Source organism: Lathyrus oleraceus, chromosome 7, assembly GCF_024323335.1.
Source record: "Lathyrus oleraceus cultivar Zhongwan6 chromosome 7, CAAS_Psat_ZW6_1.0, whole genome shotgun sequence".
In the NCBI taxonomy this organism is placed as follows: Eukaryota; Viridiplantae; Streptophyta; class Magnoliopsida; order Fabales; family Fabaceae; genus Lathyrus; species Lathyrus oleraceus.
In genome coordinates this window covers 278,416,739-278,426,126 of record NC_066585.1, presented here as the reverse complement: position 1 = coordinate 278,426,126, position 9,388 = coordinate 278,416,739, and the positions used below count along the sequence as shown (strand labels likewise).

At 35.7% G+C, this 9,388-nt stretch overlaps 1 non-coding gene across 1 annotated transcript; it reads right to left on the bottom strand.

Moving 5' to 3' along the window:
* Positions 1-7,765: 7,765 nt before the first annotated feature.
* LOC127108598 (small nucleolar RNA R71) lies at positions 7,766-7,872 on the bottom strand. The gene has a single exon (XR_007796124.1). It is a non-coding gene; the product is annotated as a small nucleolar RNA R71 (small nucleolar RNA).
* Positions 7,873-9,388: the final 1,516 nt, after the last annotated feature.

The following is a 9,388-nucleotide window of genomic DNA, read 5'->3' as shown; positions in this document are numbered from 1 at the left end:
TCAACATCTTGGACTGCCTCAGTCAAAGTGTCTTTCTGTTGACAATAAAGCACTTTCCATTTTCTGTAAATGACAAATAAGTAATCCTCCATATCACATTGTTGTGTGTTCATGGAAGAACAGTGTTGGAATGTCCCAAACATATCTATTTATAATAATCTAATATTTTTCTTTTGTTCTTTTGCACAAGTTTTATACCATGGGTTATTCCCAACTTTTCTTAAAAACTAAATAATGCTAATTAACAACATAAGTCCCTTTTATTAATTAAAATGATATGAGTCTTATTAAATTTACATTTTTATATATTTTTGTCATTGATTTATAGTGATTAATGTTGGGACAAGTGATTCCAAAAATAAGAGGAGGTAAATTGTGTTTCTTTAAAAATTAATGTTTAATTAATTTTTTTTAGTAAAATCAATTGTTTAAAACAATTTTAAAAAAAAAACAGCCAGAATAAATGAATAAAATAAAATCATAGTAGAAAATATATTTGAGCAGAATAAATATAAGCAAGCAACGAAAATAAATAAAAAAAAGGATAAAAAAAATTGCAATAAAGATTTATAGAGGTTCAACCTAACCGACATACTCATTTCTCCAAAAATTTTTTGAGAATTTTTACTAGAGATGTGAGCTTTTCATATATTACGCTCATAATTCTTTGTACAAACAAACTTGGAGTATTACGCTGGCTATCCTCTAAACCAATCGAAGATTTTAACAGAATTTCTCACCAACCAAATGAGAGTTTTTACTCTATGTATAGCTCATGAATCAAACCGAGATTTTAACGGACAGTCTCACAAACCAAATGAGAATTTCTACACATACGCAACTCACAAATCAAACAAAGATTTTTTCAGACAATCTCACAAAACAAATGAGAGTTTTTATATCAGACGAAACTCACGAATCAAACGGAGATTTTCAGGGACAAACTCACGAATCAAGCGAATGCTTTCACTAGCTAAACTTACAACCAACCATAACTTCGTACAAAAGATATTTCACAAGAGAAAAAATATTTTTAACAAATTACAATATCACCCTTACACCAGAATATACGATACAAATCTCACTAATATATCTCATTTTTAAAGCACTATGACAATATTAATGAAACTAAAGAAATGAAAAGAAAAAGGAGTAGAGAGTGAGAAAGAGTGTTAAAACACATTTTTTTATTTGATTGAAAGTGATGAGAGTCATCTATTTATAGGTAAGAAATATGCCTCAAAAAGGAAAATTATTTGTGGGATTTTTAATGCTCGATTATAATCGATTAGGTGTTAGGTCAAATTAATTATGGGCTTCATAAAAACGACAACCCTAATTCCTTAACAAAAGAAACCCTACAATGACTATTATCCTATCGATTATGAGTGTTCGTAATTGATTAGGAAAATTTAAACCTTAATCAATTAGGCATTGTATGTAGGTCTCCTAAAAGTTTAATAACACTCTTTATCAATTCCACAAGAACCTTGATGGTTCTTATAAGGGTCTTAAAGAGTTTTATCAAAATAGAGAGGTTAAAAATATTTTTAGGTGAGTGTGTGCATTCTCTTAGTAGTTTAAGAACTATGCTAATATCTTTTACAAAACTCTCATCACTCATACATGAATCCGATGAGTTTTCACACATTCCTTCTTTCACAAACTATGAAGCTTCAAGATCAATATTTCAACAATTCATTTGGGATTTGACTTCTTTTATTTGATGAGGATTAATAAGACTCCTTTATACACACCATCATCACATAGATTTCTTGTATGAGATCATCGTAGATTCCACCGAACGCCGCTTGACATTAGGTGTTGTCCTTAAGAGATTAACTTTGATATTTTGATCTCCTAAGACTAATATATTTATCATCACTTCATATGACTTTATATCATAGTGTTATCATCATCAAAACTAAAGCTGAAAAAATGAGTTGGATTAGACAGAAAAACCTATAAAACTAAAGGGCTTGAATAACAACACTAGGGCCCAATTATTATAGAAGTCTTTTAGCCCAATCTCGATAAAAATAATTTAAAATAATGAAATTCTGAAACAAACTATTTAATAAATTAAAAAACTATATTTATTTTAATAAAAAGAATTTGGCATTGGTTGGCCCAACCAAACCAATCATTCCAATTTCAACGCCCAACCCACCTGCTGTGTGTAATGTTTTTAGTAAATAACACAAACAATTGAATGAATCTAACAACACCTTTCACTAGTACATAAGATGAATACAAGAGAAAGTGATAGAGAATTACAACAATGAAACAGTAAAATATGTGGAAGGAAAAGTATTGATAATGCACTAATGCTTAGTGTAAATCTAAAAAGAAGAAATCATTCCTAAGAATGCCAAAAGGAGGAAATAGAAGTTTCATCAAATTCTGCACACTATGATTGGTACCTTCTCTTTCTATTTGTACTCAAAGAGAGAATACTTACGTTTAGGAACACTGAATATGATATGGTTCAGGAGCCAAGTTATGTAGACGTTGTAGAGCATCTTCCAGCATGCCAGTCAATCTAAAATTTAGCTTGTCAAACAACGGAGAAAGCAATTGTTTTCTACTAGTTGAAACTACTTTTGGAACATGGTTCAAATCATTCCACTTCTGATCTCAAAACGTTTCTCTTTCACTTATCATATAGCCTGTTTCTCTAAAACAAGCGATAGATCTCCATTCACACGTATATAAACCTCAGGACTTCTGTCAATCCTCCATGTCTTATATATATTGTCGCCATCCTTGACTATGTTGACATCCTCCTTTTTTTCTTGAAGAAACCTTAATACTTGTTTTCGTAAGAGGACTCTGGGAAACTTTGAGTGTCGGATGGTGGTTGTTATCAAAAGCAACACTAAGTCCATCAGAACTATTCCTCTGAGGCAGATCTCGTATATCACTGGGAAGCTTTTCTAGGGAGGTGATGTTTGGACCTCTACGGAGACAGACTTTTGTTGAAGACTCAGAATTAGAAGCAAATATAGTATCACAAGTGATTTGATGAACAAGAGAATAAACTGAATATTCCAAGTTGGGTAAATCTCCAGAATCATTTGTAATCCATGAATGTGTGACTTTTGAACTCAGACGAGCTATTTTTTTTATCAACAGTGTATTCAATGGAACTAGTCATGGTCGCATCAAATCTATCTGGCATCTTAAGATCCCTAGAATCTGAATTGACGAGACTATGGTAATGTCTGGAAAAAGCTATTGAATCTATAATGATGTTGTATGAGACACTTGAGTCTGATAACTATTCTGGTTTGATGAAACCAATAGGTATGTTTAGGATTTTGGTCCAATGTCTTGATAATATGTATAAGAGTTAAGTTGTTTAGGTTAGGACTTTGGTATGATGATGATGTACTTAGGTATGACGATGATGGGTTTCGGTTTGACGATGTAGGACATCAGTCCAATGTTGCAGGACTTCGGTTCAGTGTTTTGATTGGTACTTGATAATGAGTGTAGCAGGTTCGGATGGATATTATTTGCATTTATTTGGTCACGCATCATGTACATTGGAGTTAGGTTAGGACTTTCGTCCGATGATCATGGACTTCGGTCCGACAAGGATGGACTTCGATTTAGTGTTGTAAGATGGTACCTCGTGCATGAGAGTAGAGGTTATCGTGTCTTATATAGCATTCACGTGCATCGATGTGTGAGTGTATGAGTTGGAGTGTTAATCGTTATGTTGTGATGTCAAGTAAAAATAAAAGGCAGTAAGAACCTTCCTAATATTTCATGACTTATTCAAGTACATAAAAGGAAACTTGCTAAAAAAACCAATAATTATCTTTAAAATATGACAATTTATTTTCCCATCCCAAATCCTTGATGAAAAGTAAAAAATGCCCCCAGTTTTCGAAGATGCATCTCTGAACGCACTATTGCCTCACTTTTCCATAAATTAATTCGGAGATACATCTTCGTATTTGTTTTAGGGTTTATTCGCAAATACATCTCCGAATTAACCCTTAATTTCAAATCCAAGGGGAAATTTGGAGATGCGTCTCCGAACGTGTTTAATGTATATATATTGCACCAGACCCTCCCTCTTCCCGTTCTTCATTTTATGAAACTTTTTCATCCTTACTTCAAGCAAGATCTGAGCTCATAGTAACATACTTCACGTACATTTTTCAAGATTCTTCAAGGATAAGTACTACATCTACTTCAAGCATTTAAAAATTCCAACTAACTCCACTTATTCATCCTTGACACTTTTTTGAGTAAATTTCTCATTTAACTTTATTTTTATTTTTTATTAATGTATTAGGTAAAATAGCTTGTTATAAATGCAATAGGTAGTAGTAAAATTCATAATAGATAGCTCTTAGATACATGCACTATCATTTGATTGACTTTTGGATTATTAGGGCAAGACTGATATCAGTTTCTGTCATTGATGCTAACACGAGCTTTTTTGGAGATGCATCTTTGAATTTATGGTTTACTGGTTTTCAGAGATGTATATCTAAAACTTTCCTGGGTGAAAACTGATGTCTTTTTATCATATTGTTTCAGGAAAAATGGCTGCAAACAACAAAGACAAACTAAGACTCAACCGTGAGACCCAACATGCGTATGTTTGATGTGAGAGGACTGGGATTCAAAATGAGCATGCCAGAGTTAGGTGGGGGACCATCCATAGGCCTCATGAGGGGGAGGCTCCGACTTTTAAGAGTCGTCTATCATAGGGATCCTCATCCCAAGGGAAAGTCTCCCCTAATCACGTAGACCGGGAGGAAGCTCCTGATGTTGCAAATGATGGTGCTCTTCAACTTGCAAACCCTTTTCCAGGAGGGCCCTCTTACACCTCTTTACTGATAGACTATAGATATCATGTTTTTGAGCATGTCTAGGCTGGAGAGGTATTTTTGTTAACGATTTTTATTTATATGTTTTAAACACTTTCCGTGCGACTAATATTTTGTTTTTAATAGGTGTGTGATTGTTTGAAGTTTGTTAACCACAACAGAAAGATTCTGAAGCATTATCATCCTAAGTATCATTGGTTCTAGAGTATCCTCCAATAGTCCGGTCTTGCAGGCCTGTGTTGCTTCAGGTACAAGACCATTAGTCATGGCATGTATGAGGCTTTTGCTGAGAGATGGCATACGGAAATGACATCTTTCCATTTCCCTACTGACGAGATGGCGATTATCCTAGATGATGTTGCTTACCTTCTATGCATTTCTATCAAGGGGAGGTTACTTGATCATTCTAGGATCAAACATGATAAAACCCAGAAGATAATGGTCATTTATTTGGGAGTTGACCCAATGGATGCCCAGATGCAGTGTGAGAGCACTAGAGGTGCACATGCCAAATTTCCTTACTTGGAGGTGATAACATGAAATAATATCACATTTTTGGACTCGATTTAATTAAATTATATTATTATTTGATTCGATTTATTTCATATTATTCGATATTACTTGGTATTTTCCTTCTATTTATTCCAGGCAACATTATTTGAAGCATACGTGAAAAAGAAAGAAAAGGAGGTGCAAAAAGATGATGAGAAGCAATTTCCACGAAAGCCCAGCCCACAACTATCAACTAGAAGCGCTGAAGCTGTGACGACCGCCACACAAGGTGTGACGAGCGTCACGCCCCCCTGCTTTGTGTTACGAGCGTAACAAATGGTGTGACGAACGTCACACCCCCATTCCTATATTTTTGGGTTTGACGCGTAACAGAAGCACGTTCTTCCTCTTTCTTCGCTTGACCAGTTGACATGAGGAAACCTACTGAATGGAAGAAAAGGTCACTTGGTGGAGTGGTATAAATAGGACCAGTGGTGGAACCCTGTAGGGGACGCTCAATTTTCCAGTTTTCGGCACCGCATTATTTTTACTGTTTTTCTTATTTTCCAGCACTCTACTTTCCTAGCAATTTTTATTTCCTTTCCTTTTCTAGTCAATTTTAAAGCATTCAATTAATTTTCTCACAATAGTTTCTACACCGGAAACTATTGTGCAATTTTTACTGGATCCAACCTTACGTTAGATCATAGTATTTTATTCCTTCGTTTTTATTTTCTTGTCCGATCGAAGATTGTAAGAACAAATCCAACCGGTTTGTGGTGGAGAGTTCAAGCATCGAAGCTAGGAATAATCAAGACTTCTATTAATTTTACAGGTTCTTTAATTTTATTGTTTAAATTTATGTATGCTCTGCACTGTTATTTATTTATACTGTCTGTCTGATATGGCTGTATGTAAGCATAATTATTGTTTAGGCTTGTTTAGCATGTCTGGCTAAATAAACTTAGATATCGGTATGTAGAGTAAGCGGAATGAAGGAATCAAAACTAAGTTGGTTTAATTTTGTTTAAAAACATAATCACTCTTTTTATGGTCTCAATTTACAAAGTTAATACCAAGGTTTTTGTACGAGAGTAAAAGACATAAAGAAGTTAAAATCAATAGAACGACGATTTGAGCTTTTAACTGGACAGTGTAAATTGGACATTAATTTTAAATCAGGGCGAAAGCAATTTTTAGAGTTAATTAAATTCTAATCATTTTCAAAAAGTATTTTTAAAGGTTAAATGTGAGGACGAGAGTTAAGCATTTAAGTTTAATTATATAATCTAAGTCAACAGAGCGAGAGTTTGAGACAAGAGTGTTTAAATGGTTAGCATTTTCTTAAAAAGAGTTTCTATAGATTCTATTGTTTTCAAAAAGTGATTTTGGACTTAACAAATTAGTGACAGCGCACGTTAATATAAAGTCATAGTCTATTCGACAGAGCGAGAGTTTGAGAAAAGGCTTTTAAATCAATAGTGTCTACTGAAAAGATTTACTTTAAAACTACGAAACCAACGAAGATTTGATTCCCTAATTACGACGAACTGCATACCGATATCCGCGTTATTCGATATTTAATCTAGACCTTATTTTAGTTTTACTTTTCCCCCTAATCATCAAAGTATCATCCGCCTTAGCTTTACGAAGTAACCTTAGAAAACGGTATATCGATTCATAAGTCCCTGTGGGATCGATATCTTTTATTACTACGCGATTAGACTGTGCACTTGCAGTTAATACCCCAATAGACTCATAAAGTCGCGATCAAGTTTTTGGCGCCGTTGTCGGGGACTTTTATTTAGTCGATATCGTAACTCTTCCGTTACGCTGTAGAGACTAAGGCAATTTTTATTTCCTTTTTTTCGTTGATTTGTATGCCACATACTCGCTCACAAGGCGAACCGTATTACTTACGAATCAACGACGTTGAACGATATCTCCGAGTCTTACGACGAATTCGGGAGTATCGTGCTGCAAACAGTCTCCCTCCAATCGAAATTCCTGATCTCAAAAATTTTCTTCCTTCGCCGATACCCGAGATGGCAGAACCAGCTCGTGCTCTTCGAGATTACGCCGCTCCATCGCAAGACGAGCCGCATTCGAGTATTGCTCCACCCGCAATCGAAGCAAACTACTTCGAACTTAAACCTTCGCTGTTACAGGCAGTGCAACAGAATCAATTCTCTGGAAATCCTACCGAGGATCCAAACCTTCATTTATCCGTATTTGTTCAATACGCTGATACTGTTAAAGCTAATGGTGTCACTTCAGAGGCAATTCGACTTCGTCTTTTTCCTTTCTCGTTAAGAGATAAAGCTAGAAGATGGCTTCAGTCTCTTCCTTCCAACTCAATCACCACATGGAATGAGTTGAAGAAAGTCTTTCTTGCCCGATATTTTCCTCCAAGCAAAACAACTATGTTAAGAGCCCAGATAAATGGATTTAAACAGAAAGATAACGAGTCTCTTTTCGAAGCATGGGAAAGATACAAAGACATGATGAGACTTTGTCCACACCATGGTTTAGAGGACTGGTTAGTAATTCATACCTTTTATAATGGTCTCTTATACAACACAAGATTAACAATAGACGCCGTCGCAGGTGGTGCGCTTATGGATAAACCTTACGCTGATGCTTATCAACTTATCGAAAGCATGACCCAAAACCATTATCAGTGGGGAAGCGACCGAGCAATGGTAGAGAAACCTCAAACGAAAAGTGGCATGTACGAGATAAGTAGCCTTGATCATGTTAATGCAAAAGTGGATGCTCTTGCCCAGAAAATTGAAAGTTTAAATGTATCACCTCCAGCCGCCGTGGTTGCCGTGACTCAAAATTATGAAGTCTGTGGAATCCAAGGTCACACTCCTACAGATTGTCAACTCCTAACAGGAATCCAAGCAGAGCAGGTGAACTATGCACAAGGAAATCCTTACTCGCACACCTATAACTCAAACTGGAAGAACCATCCTAATTTTTCATATAAGAGCAACAATGCCTTATACGCACCAGGACAAGCTCCCAATCAAGCCCCAGCTATACCTCCTGGATATCAAAAGCCGACCCCATCTACATCTAACAATAACGTTCCTAGGAAATCCAACTTGGAAATCATGATGGAGAACTTCATAGCTTCTCAACAGCAAACCAATAAAGATTTCTTAAACCAGAATGTACACACTAACGAACAGATTAAACAACTAGCAAGTAAAGTAGATGCCCTGGCTACCCATAACAAAATGTTGGAAACACAAATCTCACAAGTAGCTCAACAACAAGCACCTACTGCAGTCCCAACTGGTACATTTCCTGGACAACCCCAACCTAACCCGAAAAGCCACGCTCATGCAATTATATTAAGAAGTGGAACAGAGGTAGAAGGACCATCTGATCCAAGAATTGAAAACCAAAACTCTAAAAAGCCAACTGAGGAAGAAAATAAACCTAAGGAAAAGGAAGAGAGTAATAAGGAAACCGTAGAAAAGAAAGAACCTTATGTACCTCCACCGCCTTACAAACCACCTATCCCTTATCCTCAGAGGCTAATTAAAACCAAAGACGCGGGCCAATTTAAAAAATTTGTTGACCTACTGAAACAATTAAACGTCACCATTCCTTTCACAGAAGCTATTACACAGATGCCCTCATATGCTAAGTTCTTAAAAGAAATTCTTTCTAATAAAAGAAAACTTGAAGATAGCGAAACTGTTACACTCACTGCTGAATGTAGCGCTATAATCCAGAATATGCCTCATAAACTTAAAGATCCCGGTAGTTTCTCTATACCCTGTCACATAGGAAAATTTGTCATAGACAAAGCTTTATGCGACTTAGGAGCCGGTATCAGTGTTATGCCCTTGTCCATATGCAAGAGACTTGAAATGGGAGAATTAAGACCAACTAAAATGTCTGTGCAATTAGCAGATCGTTCCGTTAGATATCCCGTAGGAATTCTTGAAAACGTTCTCGTGCGCATAGGTCAATTCTACATTCCAACCGATTTTATAATTATGGACATAAGAGAAGATGAAGTTACACCC